This window comes from Thalassophryne amazonica, chromosome 1 (assembly GCF_902500255.1).
Source record: "Thalassophryne amazonica chromosome 1, fThaAma1.1, whole genome shotgun sequence".
Classification (NCBI taxonomy): Eukaryota; Metazoa; Chordata; class Actinopteri; order Batrachoidiformes; family Batrachoididae; genus Thalassophryne; species Thalassophryne amazonica.
In genome coordinates, this window is record NC_047103.1 from 160,789,107 (window position 1) to 160,801,835 (window position 12,729).

Here is a 12,729-nt window from a genome sequence, read left to right on the forward strand (position 1 = left end):
GTGTTGTGCGATTTGCTGTTGTGTTGTGCGATTTGCTGTTGTGCTGTGCGATTTGCTGTTGTTTTTTTGATTTGCTGTTGTGCTGTGCAATTTGCTGTTGTGCTGTGCGATTTGCTGTTGTGCTGTGCGATTTGCTGTTGTGTGATTTCCTGTTTTGTTGTGTGAGTTGCTGTTGTTTTTTTGATTTGCTGTTGTGCTGTGCGATTTGCTGTTGTGTTGTACAATTTGCTGTTGTGTTGTACGATTTGCTGTTGTGCTGTGCGATTTGTTGTTGTGTTGTACAATTTGCTGTTGTGTTGTACGATTTTCTGTTGTGTTGTATGATTTGCTGTTGTGTTGTGCGATTTGCTGTTGTGTGATTTTCTGTTGTGTTGTGTGATTTTCTGTTGTGTTGTGCGATTTGCTGTTGTGTGATTTCCTGTTGTGTTGTACGATTTGCTGTTGTGTTGTACGATTTGCTGTTGTGCTGTGCGATTTGCTGTTGTGCTGTGCGATTTGCTGTTTTGCTGTGCGATTTGCTGTTGTGTTGTGCGATTTGCTGTTGTGTGATTTCCTGTTTTGTTGTGTGAGTTGCTGTTGTTTTTTTGATTTGCTGTTGTGCTGTGCGATTTGTTGTTGTGTTGTACAATTTGCTGTTGTGTTGTGCGATTTGCTGTTGTGTTGTACGATTTGCTGTTGTGTTGTACGATTTGCTGTTGTGCTGTGCGATTTGCTGTTGTGCTGTGCGATTTGTTGTTGTGTTGTACAATTTCCTGTTGTGTTGTACGATTTGCTGTTGTGTTGTACGATTTGCTGTTGTGCTGTGCGATTTGCTGTTGTGTTGTGCGATTTGCTGTTGTGTTGTACGATTTGCTGTTGTGTTGTACGATTTGCTGTTGTGCTGTGCGATTTGCTGTTGTGCTGTGCGATTTGCTGTTGTGTTGTGCGATTTGCTGTTGTGTGATTTCCTGTTTTGTTGTGTGAGTTGCTGTTGTTTTTTTGATTTGCTGTTGTGCTGTGCGATTTGTTGTTGTGTTGTACAATTTGCTGTTGTGTGATTTTCTGTTGTGTTGTGCGATTTGCTGTTGTGTGATTTCCTGTTGTGTTGTATGATTTGCTGTTGTGTGATTTCCTGTTGTGTTGTACGATTTGCTGTTGTGTTGTACGATTTGCTGTAGTGCTGTGCGATTTGCTGTTGTGCTGTGCGATTTGCTGTTGTGTGATTTCCTGTTTTGTTGTGTGAGTTGCTGTTGTTTTTTTGATTTGCTGTTGTGCTGTGCGATTTGCTGTTGTGTTGTACAATTTGCTGTTGTGTTGTACGATTTGCTGTTGTGCTGTGCGATTTGTTGTTGTGTTGTACAATTTGCTGTTGTGTTGTACGATTTTCTGTTGTGTTGTATGATTTGCTGTTGTGTTGTGCGATTTGCTGTTGTGTGATTTTCTGTTGTGTTGTGTGATTTTCTGTTGTGTTGTGCGATTTGCTGTTGTGTGATTTCCTGTTGTGTTGTACGATTTGCTGTTGTGTTGTACGATTTGCTGTTGTGCTGTGCGATTTGCTGTTGTGCTGTGCGATTTGCTGTTTTGCTGTGCGATTTGCTGTTTTGTTGTGTGAGTTGCTGTTGTTTTTTTGATTTGCTGTTGTGCTGTGCGATTTGTTGTTGTGTTGTACAATTTGCTGTTGTGTTGTGCGATTTGCTGTTGTGTTGTACGATTTGCTGTTGTGTTGTACGATTTGCTGTTGTGCTGTGCGATTTGCTGTTGTGCTGTGCGATTTGTTGTTGTGTTGTACAATTTCCTGTTGTGTTGTACGATTTGCTGTTGTGTTGTACGATTTGCTGTTGTGTTGTACGATTTGCTGTTGTGCTGTGCGATTTGCTGTTGTGTTGTGCGATTTGCTGTTGTGTTGTACGATTTGCTGTTGTGTTGTACGATTTGCTGTTGTGCTGTGCGATTTGCTGTTGTGCTGTGCGATTTGCTGTTGTGTTGTGCGATTTGCTGTTGTGTGATTTCCTGTTTTGTTGTGTGAGTTGCTGTTGTTTTTTTGATTTGCTGTTGTGCTGTGCGATTTGTTGTTGTGTTGTACAATTTGCTGTTGTGTGATTTTCTGTTGTGTTGTGCGATTTGCTGTTGTGTGATTTCCTGTTGTGTTGTATGATTTGCTGTTGTGTGATTTCCTGTTGTGTTGTACGATTTGCTGTTGTGTTGTACGATTTGCTGTAGTGCTGTGCGATTTGCTGTTGTGCTGTGCGATTTGCTGTTGTGTGATTTCCTGTTGTGTTGTGTGAGTTGCTGTTGTTTTTTTGATTTGCTGTTGTGCTGTGCGATTTGCTGTTGTGTTGTACAATTTGCTGTTGTGTTGTACGATTTGCTGTTGTGCTGTGCGATTTGCTGTTGTGTTGTACAATTTGCTGTTGTGTTGTACGATTTGCTGTTGTGTTGTACGATTTGCTGTTGTGTTGTGCGATTTGCTGTTGTGTGATTTCCTGTTGTGTTGTGTGAGTTGCTGTTGTTTTTTTGATTTGCTGTTGTGTTGTACGATTTGCTGTTGTGTTGTGCGATTTGCTGTTGTGTGATTTCCTGTTGTGTTGTGTGAGTTGCTGTTGTTTTTTTGATTTGCTGTTGTGTTGTACAATTTGCTGTTGTGTTGTACGATTTGCTGTTGTGCTGTGCGATTTGCTGTTGTGTTGTACAATTTGCTGTTGTGTTGTACGATTTGCTGTTGTGTTGTACGATTTGCTGTTGTGTTGTGCGATTTGCTGTTGTGTGATTTCCTGTTGTGTTGTGCGATTTGCTGTTGTTTTTTTGATTTGCTGTTGTGCTGTGCAATTTGCTGTTGTGTTGTACGATTTGCTGTTTTGCTGTGCGATTTGCTGTTGTGTTGTGCGATTTGCTGTTGTGTGATTTCCTGTTGTGTTGTGTGATTTGCTGTTTGTTTTTTTGATTTGCTGTTGTGGTGTGTGATTTGCTGTTGTTCTGTGCGATTTGCTGTTGTGTTTTGCACTTCAGGGCCACCGTAATATTTGTTGATGAGTCATCTTTTTATCCACTTTGTCTCTCCAAAGGCATCATAGCTTTTGAGTTTTTGAAGAATTTACTTAAGAAGGGTTTGAATCCTCTTTTGGTTTATTGGTGTAAAATTTCAATGTTGCAGATATAAAGTAACAGCTGTTATTCGGTCGAGTGGCTTCTTCTCTTTCTCAGCTCCTTTTTTTCTCCTATTGTGTTCGAGTTTATCGTTCTTATCTGTTTGTCTGAGGCTATGACGCTTGTTCATCTAGTTGTTTGGATAAAGAGATTTAAACTCATCAAAATTCATGATAATATAAGAGCGTTCACAAACATAGCTGCACAGACACACAGTGGGTCCATATATAGTTGGATATTGACAAGGTTGTTTTCAGATATCTGTCACAGTTTCCCACAGGTCTTCTGACAAACTGGAGCCTCAACATAATACTTTATTTTGTTCTTTTCTGAAAAAGTGTTTCTCTGTACTGCTGTACCATGAATCTATCAGGTGTAATCTTTCCAGTCGTAGCCATTGACATTTGTAATTCCATCAAAACTTTCATTGGTGTCTTAGTGGCTTCTACATTTCTTATTCATATAGGCGGCACAATGTTATTGTACCAATTAAAGAGAAGGTACTAAACAGAGGGGAGATAATTTCACTTTATATAAAAATGCAATGCATTTTAACTTTGATAAAAATGCAATTATTAATCATTTGATATGCATGCTGTCAAAATATTACAAAGATATGTGCATGTTTTTTCTTAGCTCTGCCAGTGAACTTTTGAAAATAATGTGTTTTCTAGATAAGGCTTTAGTGTCCCAATAAATCACCCCCATACGACTCAGGGCATGATGCATCCCTCATACAGGCGTAGCATCCGCTACTCTTCTCTTGACAGCCATATTGTGCATCTCCGAAATTAGCCTCGTCAATTTAGGGACAGAAACCCACCATATAGAAAAAAGAAACTTCCTTCAAAATAAAACCACGAACTAAAATTTAAGGAAATAACTTTTTGGGGTCGCCACAACGGATCCAAATAATTATAATATACGAGTAGTTCTTAAATTAGCTCGATTGTTAACTACGTATTGCCTCTAAATTATTCTGTTGTAAATTGTCTTGGATGTCAGGATAAAGAGAACCGCAAATGAACTTTTTAAAAACATTTTTCCTAACTACAGTTTTGAAAACTGCAAATAATCAATTAAAACAGTCAGACAACAAAATTGTGTATTTTGACTATTTACTCGAATCTGCGCTAGTTCAGAAAACTGGCTTATTAGCAGATGACAAAAAATCAAACTATAATAGTGATGTTTATCTGGTGAATGAGTTTATATTTACAGGTTGCACAGTGATAAATGAAACTGTGTTCAATGTTAAAATGGGATTTTTTTTTTTAAAACAAAAACTGTAAATAAATGAAAAAATTGTGAAATACATTCATTATAATAAATTAATTAAACAATGCATTTTTATTTATTATCATTTTGTAGTACGACTTCATAGAAAATCGGTTAAGCATACTGCGTTCTGAACTTTTTCTTTTTTTTTTTTATATTTAACTTTTATTTTTAAAGAAAACACCGGACGTTGCCATGTTATTTTTCGTGTCACTTCATACACAAAAATCGCCTCTTGAGAGTTCAGCGGTTTTTTTCCCCTCATGTCTGTCGGAATTTATTTAACCAGACAACACGTAGAGATAAAGGGTAACTGAAGATTGCTTGTCGTCTCTCTCTCTCTGGGTTTTTGTACTTGAAGTGAGCTTCTTTTATTGTTGTTTCTTATCGACTTACAGACGTGCTCTGGTGAGTTGTCTCTTTTTTCCTAAAATATGAGCTTCTTCAAGTTTGATGCAATAGCGGATATCCTCGTGTTGGGCTAATTTAAATTTTAGACGGCGACCAATTTGTGCCTCTTAATTTGCTTGAAAACGCTCATTTGCATCAAGTCCTTATGTGAAGTCGTGAACTGTTTGTTTTTGTGGCAAATTGAGTGAATTTAATGAAGACGGCAACAGTTTCTGCTTTAAAACTTCACATAGAGTTGAAGTCACGGCCGTCTTGTCCCGTTATGTAGACGACACCCGCTAACTAGCTAAAAGCTGTCAACGTCCTTTAAAAGTCGGTCAGGATTGTAAAACGCTTTTTACACACGTGTGAATTTTAGTTTTTTTTTTTTTATTATTATTATTAATATATTATCGGCTGGCGTTGTTCTCCCCACAGGCTATAAATTCACACATTGTGCTTAAAATTACAGCAGCGTCAAAATCTAATTAAGTGCCTTTTTCCAGAGCACTTGCCTCAGTTTAAGCTTACTAGAATTCTTTTATCACAGTTGGGTCATGATTTGTTCTAATTATTTTCATCCTTTGTTGACAGTATCATGATGTGTACAGTTTCAATCAGTGCCTTAATTACAAATTATTTTAGACTCTGGACTGCCTAGACCTTGTCTGTGAATATTAGCTTCCTAATTATGTTTGTAGTGATTTGTTTAAAAATAATAGAAGTCCACGAATGCTCTCAAAATCCGCTAATAATCTGTTGACAAGGTAGTTTTATGTATGATGCATATCAAACTAGAGGGGCCCTCAGTAGAGCGCATGTAACTGGAAATGATGTCACACATGAGATAAATGGGTTTCATTTTCCACAAAGCACAGCAAGTTGGAAAATGCAGCCGGTATGTCTGCTCTGTGTCAGTGATCCCGTCAGATCTCAGAAGCTAAGCAGTGCGGGTCCTGGTTAGTACTTGGATGGAAGACCTCTTTGGAACACCAGCGGCTGTGAGTGTTTCTCCAGGTTACACTGGAGTTGCGTCAGGAAGGGCATCCGGCGTAAAACCTGTGCCACATGCCAATGCGGATCTGTATCCGCTGTGGTGACCCCGAACCCAACGGGAGCAGCCGAATGGACAACAAAACAGCAAGTTGGAAAATAAACTGAATGTAGTACTATGTGGTATAGGTGGTACACAATATAAATTATATAAATTTGGCCTACAGTAGCGATTTGCACTCCACCGACTAATTGCATAACGCGAGTTTTACAATCCAGGAAAACTCTGTGAAACGTCGCTCCTTTGTTGCAGACAGAGTTGGGGGTGGGGGGTGTTCTGAGCTATGTGTCTCACTGAGATGAGTGTTTCGAGCAGTGTCTTCCAAACTTAGCAGTCAGCTAAACAGGAGTTCTGTCGCGGACATGTCTGCTGAACACCGCAAAGCTGTTGTTCGTTCATTTCATTCAGCTGACATTGTGGGCGGGGGCGACGTGCCGTCATGACCGGAATCAAACATTTGAGAAAGGGCCACATTAAATAACGCAAGGTTTTTTTTAACCGGGAGAATAAAGACAAAATCAGCCAGGGAACGATGGCTTACCCAGACTGACTTAAAATATGAGTAAATTAAGCACATTTATTTATTTATTTATTTTTGGGTTTCTTGTTGCGTTTTTGAAAGGAGGAAATGCCTCTGTCCTGAAAATGGTTCATGTTATTTGGAGCGGGTGTGCCATCTAGCAATAAATAAATGTATTTAATTCTTTCACCAAAACATCAAATCTGGGCTTGCATCTTAGATGTACCTTCTGGCAAATTGTAGCTATGGTTTTGAGAATTGCACAATAAATGTATCTTTTTTTCTTTATCAATTTAGCTTTGCTAAGGGACTATATCAATCAATCAATCAACTTTTTTCTTATATAGCGCCAAATCACAACAAACAGTTGCCCCAAGGCGCTCCATATTGCAAGGCAAGGCCATACAATAATTATGAAAAACCCCAACGGTCAAAACGACCCCCTATGAGCAAGCACTTGGCAACAGTGGGAAGGAAAAACTCCCTTTTAACAGGAAGAAACCTCCAGCAGAACCAGGCTCAGGGAGGGGCAGTCTTCTGCTGAGACTGGTTGGGGCTGAGGGAAAAAACCAGGAAAAAGACATGCCGTGAAGGGGGGCAGAGATCGATCACTAATGATTAAATGCAGAGTGATGCATACGGAGCAAAAAGAGAAAGAAACAGTGCATCATGGGAACCCCCCCACAATCTACGTCTAAAGCAGCATAACCAAGGGATGGTCCAGGGTCACCCGATCCAGCCCTAACTATAAGCCTTAGCGAAAAGGAAAGTTTTAAGCCTAATCTTAAAAGTAGAGAGGGTATCTGTCTCCCTGATCTGAATTGGGAGCTGGTTCCACAGGAGAGGAGCCTGAAAGCTGAAGGCTCTGCCTCCCATTCTACTCTTACAAACCCTAGGAACTACAAGTAAGCCCGCAGTCTGAGAACGAAGCGCTCTAATGGGGTAATATGGTACTACGAGGTCCCTAAGATAAGATGGGACCTGATTATTCAAAACCTTATAAGTAAGAAGAAGAATTTTAAATTCTATTCTAGAATTAACAGGAAGCCAATGAAGAGAGGCCAACACGGGTGAGATATGCTCTCTCCTGCTAGTCCCCGTCAGTACTCTAGCTGCAGCATTCTGAACCAACTGAAGGCTTTTTAGGGAACTTTTAGGACAACCTGATAATAATGAATTACAATAGTCCAGCCTAGAGGAAATAAATGCATGAATTAGTTTTTCAGCATCACTCTGAGACAAGACCTTTCTGATTTTAGAGATATTGTGTAAATGCAAAAAGGCAGTCCTACATATTTGTTTAATATGCGCTTTGAATGACATATCCTGATCAAAAATGACTCCAAGATTTCTCACAGTATTACTAGAGATCAGGGAAATGCCATCCAGAGTAACGATCTGGTTAGACACCATGCTTCTAAGATTTGTGGGGCCAAGTACAATAACTTCAGTTTTATCTGAGTTTAAAAGCAGGAAATTAGAGGTCATCCATGTCTTTATGTCTGTAAGACAATCCTGCAGTTTAGCTAATTGGTGTGTATCCTCTGGCTTCATGGATAGATAAAGCTGGGTATCATCTGCGTAACAATGAAAATTTAAGCAATACCGTCTAATAATACTGCCTAAGGGAAGCATGTATAAAGTGAATAAAATTGGTCCTAGCACAGAACCTTGTGGAACTCCATAATTAACTTTAGTCTGTGAAGAAGATTCCCCATTTACATGAACAAATTGTAATCTATTAGACAAATATGATTCAAACCACCACAGCGCAGTGCCTTTAATACCTATGACATGCTCTAATCTCTGTAATAAAATTTTATGGTCAACAGTATCAAAAGCAGCACTGAGGTCCAACAGAACAAGCACAGAGATAAGTCCACTGTCCGAAGCCATAAGAAGATCATTTGTAACCTTCACTAATGCTGTTTCTGTACTATGATGAATTCTAAAACCTGACTGAAACTCTTCAAATAGACCATTCCTCTGCAGGTGATCAGTTAGCTGTTTTACAACTACCCTCTCAAGAATCTTTGAGAGAAAAGGAAGGTTGGAAATTGGCCTATAATTAGCTAAGATAGCTGGGTCAAGTGATGGCTTTTTAAGTAATGGTTTAATTACTGCCACCTTAAAGGCCTGTGGTACATAACCAACTAACAAAGATAGATTGATCATATTTAAGATTGAAGCATTAAATAATGGTAGGACTTCCTTGAGCAGCCTGGCAGGAATGGGGTCCAATAAACATGCCGATGGTTTGGACGAAGCAACCAATGAAAATAACTCAGACAGAACAACCGGAGAGAAAGAGTCTAACCAAATACCGGCATCACTGAAAGCAGCCAAAGATAACGATACATCTTTGGGATGGTTATGAGTAATTTTTTCTCTAATAGTCAAAATTTTGTTAGCAAAGAAAGTCATGAAGTCATTACTAGTTAAAATTAATGGAATACTCAGCTCAATAGAGCTCTGACTCTTTGTCAGCCTAGCTACAGTGCTGAAAAGAAACCTGAGGTTATTCTTATTTTCTTCAATTAGTGATGAGTAGAAAGATGTCCTAGCTTTACGGAGGGCTTTTTTATAGAGCAACAAACTCTTTTTCCAGGCTAAGTGAAGATCTTCTAAATTAGTGAGACGCCATTTCCTCTCCAACTTACGGGTTATCTGCTTTAAGCTACGAGTTTGTGAGTTATACCACGGAGTCAGACACTTCTGATTTAAAGCTCTCTTTTTCAGAGGAGCTACAGCATCCAAAGTTGTCTTCAAAGAGGATGTAAAACTATTGACGAGATACTCTAACTCCCTTACAGAGTTTAGGTAGCTACTCTGCTCTGTGTTGGTATATGACATTAGAGAACATAACGAAGGAATCATATCCTTAAACCTAGTTACAGCGCTTTCTGAAAGACTTCTAGTGTAATGAAACTTATTCCCCACTGCAGGGTAGTCCATCAGGGTAAATGTAAATGTTATTAAAAAATGATCAGACAGAAGGGAGTTTTCAGGGAATACTGTTAAGTCTTCTATTTCCATACCATAAGTCAGAACAAGATCTAAGATATGATTAAAGTGGTGGGTGGACTCATTTACTTTTTGAGCAAAGCCGATAGTCTAATAATAGATTAAATGCAGTGTTGAGGCTGTCATTCTCAGCGTCTGTGTGGATATTAAAATCGCCCACTATAATTATCTTATCTGAGCTAAGCACTAAGTCAGACAAAAGGTCTGAAAATTCACAGAGAAACTCACAGTAACGACCAGGTGGACGATAGATAATAACAAATAAAACTGTTTTTTGGGACTTCCAATTTGGATGGACAAGACTAAGAGTCAAGCTTTCAAATGAATTAAAGCTCTGTCTAGGTTTTTGATTAATTAATAAGCTGGAATGGAAGATTGCTGCTAATCCTCCGCCACGGCCCGTGCTACGAGCATTCTGACAGTTAGTGTGACTCGGGGGTGTTGACTCATTTAAACTAACATATTCATCCTGCTGTAACCAGGTTTCTGTTAGGCAGAATAAATCAATACGTTGATCAATTATTATATCATTTACCAACAGGGACTTAGAAGAGAGAGACCTAATGTTTAATAGACCACATTTAACTGTTTTAGTCTGTGGTGCAATTGAAGGTGCTATATTATTTTTTCTTTTTGAATTTTTATGCTTAAATAGATTTTTGCTGGTTATTGGTGGTCTGGGAGCAGGCACCGTCTCTACGGGGATGGGGCAACGAGGGGATGGCAGGGGGAGAGAAGCTGCAGAGAGGTGTATAAGACCACAGCTCTGCCTCCTGGTCCCAACGCTGGACAGTCACAGTTTGGAGGATCCAAGAAAATTGGCCAGATTTCTAGAAATGAGAGCTGCTCCATCTAAAGTGGGATGGATGCCGTCTCTCCTAACAAGACCAGGTTTTCCCCAGAAGCTTTGCCAATTATCAATGAAGCCCACCTCATTTTTTGGACACCACTCAGACAGCCAGCAATTCAAGGAGAACATGCGGCTAAACATGTCACTCCCGGTCTGATTGGGGAGGGGCCCAGAGAAAACAACAGAGTCCAACATTGTTTTTGCAAAGTTACACACCGATTTAATGTTAATTTTAGTGACCTCCGATTGGCGTAACCGAGTGTCATTACTGCCGACGTGAATTACAATCTTACCAAATTTACGCTTAGCCTTAGCCAGCAATTTCAAATGTCCTTCGATGTCGCCTGCTCTGGCTCCCGGAAGACAATTGACAATGGTTGCTGGTGTCGCTAACTTCCCATTTCTCAAAACAGAGTCGCCAATAACCAGAGTTTGATCCTCGGCGAGTGTATCGTCGAGTGGGGAAAAACGGTTAGAGATGTGAATGGGTTGACGGTGTACACGGGGCTTCTGTTTAGGGCTACGCTTCCTCCTCACAGTCACCCAGTCAGCCTGCTTTCCCGACTGCCCGGGATCTGCCAGGGGGGAACTAGCGGCAGCTAAGCTACCTTGGTCCGCACCGACTACAGGGGCCTGGCTAGCTGTAGAATTTTCCACGGTGTGGAGCCGAGTCTCCAATTCGCCCAGCCTGGCCTCCAAAGCTACGAATAAGCTGCACTTATTACAAGTACCGTTACTGCTAAAGGAGGCCGAGGAATAACTAAACATTTCACACCCAGAGCAGAAAAGTACGGGAGAGAAACACCTCCCATTATAACTTTTACACTTAAGTTTATATCGCAATTATATACCGTTACCGTGAAGGGATTCAATTGATACAATATGAATTTTAGGTCATATTGCCCAGCCGTAACCGGATGCCTTCAAGATTTTGGAATATTAGTGCTACGAATAAACATTTGGTTCCACCAAAGAGTCATTACATCATCATTACACCAAGATGCAGTACCCCTTTCACACAAGATTGTCCTGAATGTTGATCACACTGATATTAAAGGGATTTTCAGGCATGAGAACATCCCCAAACATCAGTGGATGGCTGAGACTTTGCATGACACTGTTTTCTCTCGCAATTATAGCGACTGATGGGGCCGAGCAGGGGTTTCATGAAGGAAGGAAGTACAAGTTGAAATGAAAAAAAAAAACAAACAAAAAAAACTAAAGCCTGGTATACACTGTGAAATTTCCGCAGTCTTATGAGTTCACTGCAAGCCACACTGTGCAACATGGATTTGTTTGACTTAGACTCCAATTTTGGTACATGCAGACTGCAATGTAACATTGAATCACGGGGTGAGAACCTTGTATTTGCTGACATGTCAACATAGAGACAGTTAAAACTAATTTATGAGAGCAGGTTGGATTGACCTATATTTTTCTAGTGAGGGTGACATCTTTTATCAGCTTTTTAGAAAGGCATACCCTGCAGACATTTATTTATGTTAATGCTAAGCTGGGTGAAGCGCTTCTCCACACCTTAATTGTGACTTTCTTTTTTCTGCTGAGGGTGGAGTTCACTACCATAATTTCCGGACTATAAGCTGCTACTTTTTTCACACGCTTTGAACACTGCAGCTAAAACGACGAGGCGGCTAATTTATTGAATTTTTACAGGCTTTCTCCTAAGTCGAAATACGTCAGTTGATGCTGTCAAATGATTTCCTGAAAGCTGCGGTCCTCATGCGGTGTAAATTCACACACAGTGTGAATATAATAGGGCTGCAGCTATCGATTATTTTAGTAATAGATTATTCTGTCGATTATTCTGGCGTTTAATCGAGTAATCAGATAAAAAGTTCTTTTGCGTTTTTAAACATCAATAGTCTACCAGGCTCTCCCTAAGCAATGGCACAATGTCGCTGCCAAAATCTTAGTTAATCAGAAGAGACATGCATATCCAAGATGTGTTTAAAAAAAAACAAAAAAACAAGGCATGCTGGATCAAAAAAGAAAAAATACCAAAGCCAAAATCTGCACAACCTGAGCGCTCCCATGCAAAAAGCTTTATTTGGACACAAATGGCAAAATAGCTAAAATAACATTTTGCTGAAATAGCAGTGGGATATAGTTTCTGTTTTTCTTTTTTTTTTTTTGCCCAACTTGTAAAATTTGACCTTTTTTTATGCTGCATTTACACATAGGCAGGACACGTACGAATGTCATATTTTCCTCATTCTTGGCACATTCCTGACATTCTTAATGTGACTTAACGCATCTGAATAGGTTTCTTAATAGTGCGTGTTGGTGTGTGATATTCGTGATTTTCGTAGAGCGTGTTTTTGGCTGTCAAAGAAACTTCCATGAATGTCATGCGCCACCCTCATTTCGTCTCATGTCGTGGAGGTCGCAACTGAGCATTTTGATCCGTCTTGATTAGTGGTGATCCTTAATAGAGCGTGACCGCGTTCTTCTCTGACGTGCGAACAATTA

General features: G+C 39.8%; 1 protein-coding gene across 1 annotated transcript in view; it reads left to right on the forward strand.

Annotated features, from left to right (window-relative positions):
* The first annotated feature begins 4,672 nt into the window (after positions 1-4,672).
* LOC117516893 (radixin-like) overlaps positions 4,673-12,729 on the forward strand; it is a 66,875-nt gene continuing 58,818 nt past the window's right edge. Inside the window, exon 1 of the mRNA XM_034177780.1 lies at positions 4,673-4,809. The gene's annotated coding sequence lies outside the window, so the exon portion shown is untranslated. The remainder of the gene's footprint in view (positions 4,810-12,729) is intronic.